Source organism: Arachis ipaensis, chromosome B07 (assembly GCF_000816755.2).
Source record: "Arachis ipaensis cultivar K30076 chromosome B07, Araip1.1, whole genome shotgun sequence".
NCBI lineage: Eukaryota > Viridiplantae > Streptophyta > Magnoliopsida > Fabales > Fabaceae > Arachis > Arachis ipaensis.
In genome coordinates, this window is record NC_029791.2 from 125,090,029 (window position 1) to 125,092,895 (window position 2,867).

A 2,867-nucleotide genomic window follows, 5' to 3' on the forward strand; every position below is an offset into this window, starting at 1 on the left:
AAAGATTGTATGTAATTTATTGCAATAATTAATTGGTATATTTTTTTATATAAATTTTAATATTTTTTAATTTTAAATAATAAAACTGATTTTTAAATTTGTAGAATAATAAAATTTAGGGTAATGTATTAAATTAGTTCTCTACATTTTGACCTAATTCTATTTTAGTTTTTAAAGTTTAAAGTGTTCTATTTAAATTTAAAAATATTTCATTTAATTTCAATGTAATTCTACCGTGAGTTCAAGATTAAATAATTAACGAAATGTCTTACGTGGCAGTAGTGCAAAAACAATGTCGATAATTTGAAGAAGATATACAAGTTCGAGAAGTACAAAATTAACAGCAGATGCATCTTCGATCCGCGAGCCGCTACCCTTGGTTTAAGCACATAGAGAATAAGATCATCGTCACCTCCACCGCGGGAACTCCCCTCGGCAACCGAAGAGGTTGTTTATGAGTTTTCCAAATTTGAAAATTGAGTTTCATTAATTATTTAATTTTGACTTCATGATAGGACTATATTAAGGCTAAATATTTTTTTTTTGGATTTAAATAGGACATTTTAAGTTTTAGGGACCAAAACAAGACTAGGTCCAAATGTAACGGACCAATTTAGTGTTTTATCCTAAAATTTGTAGAGAAATGAGAATTAGATTTCATAGTGCACAAATCGAATTTGTGTTGAAATAATTCTTTTCTACCATAAAACAAATTAGACAATTCAATTTGCACATTCAAAAAAATTTCTGACTTTTAGATTTATAATTTTCACATAAAAAAAAACCAAGTGTCAACATTGTTAAAAAATACTACTAAAAGTACAATACCAAAATTAAAAAGCGTACTCATTCACCTCTTCAATTATATAAGTGTCAAATGATAATTTTGTTGTGATAATTTTTTATAAAGTGAAAGATTTTAACAATTCTTGAACTCATGTAATGAAAGTATGTAAAAATTATGAGTTACATAATAAAATTTAAAAAAAATATATTTTTAACATAATATCTATAATTTTACATTTATAACATCTATAATTTTATATTCATATTATCCATAATTTTATACATATAATTTCATAACATCCATAAATTCTTACATATAACATTCATAATTATTAAAAAGAATATCAAATACTTAAATTAACATCCATAAATTCATACACATAACATCTCTAAATTCATACACATAAAAAACATATCAAATACTTAAAATTAATTTATTCAATTTACAATTTTACTCATAACATCCATAAATTTATATACATAACATCGATAATTAGGTACACATAACATTCATAATTTCGTATTCATAATATCCATAATTTCATAAATCTAATGTTCATAATTAATAAATTTTTACAATTAATATTACCAAATTTTAAACTATGTGTCTTGTTATATATTTTAAATTATCTTACATGTACACCAAAGAGTCATAATTTTAATATTTTTTATTTATTATTACAAAATTATTATCATGTTATGTATATTTTGCCCCCACTATTAAAATTTTTTAGATTCATCACTGGCCCAAATTCATAACTCTCTGCTATTGATTTCTGTTTAAATATGTTAGTGGAGCACGAAATTTGTTTGGATTAGGAATATGAAGCAGCTTGATTGCTGGAACAACTAGTTTACTGATAGAAAATCTTTGAAGTTTTTTCTCTATACACTTATCCTTTGAAGTTTTCGTTGGCGTTATTTAGCCAGCCAAGCTTGGCTACTATGAGAGGTGGCTTTGTGAGGGGGGAGCAGCTCGACCCTATGAACCTAGGAAAGAAAGAAGAATGGAGGGAAACTGCTACACCCAAATAGCAAAAAAGTAAGAAAGTCCTCTAGAGAGCAAGAGTTCATAGGGGAGGAAGCTTTAGCCCCAAGGATGGAAGAATGGATGGAAGGTGAAACTGTACAAGAAAATGCAATAGAAATTGTTATAGAAGAGGCTAACAAAAGTGACAAAGAAGATGATATAGGATGGACCTCCAAGAACTAGTCATTTGTCCAAGTGGTAAAGACAGAAAAGTCAAAGGAGAATGAGAGCCAACATGCAGAGGCCACTACATTTAAGGAAAAGAATAGCGAGGATGATCAGGAAGAGGAAGCGCATGAAGTCTTCGTAGAAAAAACTGTCGAAGGGTTTTTCAATTTGGTCATCAGAGATGGTGTCAAAGCTGAGCTAAAAAAAGATTGGTGGGACTCTTTGATAGTTAAGCCGCTGGACAGAAAGATCTGTCTGCTTGCTTTAAAAAGAAGATTGGAGGTAAATATCTCGATTTCACACTTATAGAAGGCCCTTAGAAGATTTTGGATCATTACCTAGCCATTCAGCTATAAAAACCTGATTTCAATTCTTACAACACTCAGACAGAAACCATTGCAGCTTAGATCAGACTACCAGGCCTTGCAATTGAATAATACAATCGTATGATACTGGAAAAATTGGTAACATTGTTAGGAAAATCCTGAAGGTTGACATAAATACATTTCAAATCTCCAGAGGTAAATTCGTAAGGATTTGCATTGAAGTGGACTTGTAGAAACCACTTGTATCTAAATGCCTCATTAATGGGGTACTTCATACAGTAAAATTTGAAGGGATACACCAAGTATACTTTGCTTGTGGTAGAGTTGGGCATGAGAAGAATGATTGTCCAAAATTGAAGAAAGTTGTAATGAACCAAGGAAGTATGGTGGAAAATGAGAGAACGGAAGAGCCATCAAGGGAGGAAAATGCTGCTAATGATGGAAAGAACATGCCAGAAAAGAAAAAGGGTAAATGAGTAATTGTGGAAACACAGAAAAACTATGTCCCTTGGATACTTATACAACGTACAACACGTGGCAAAAAGAATAATAAAGCT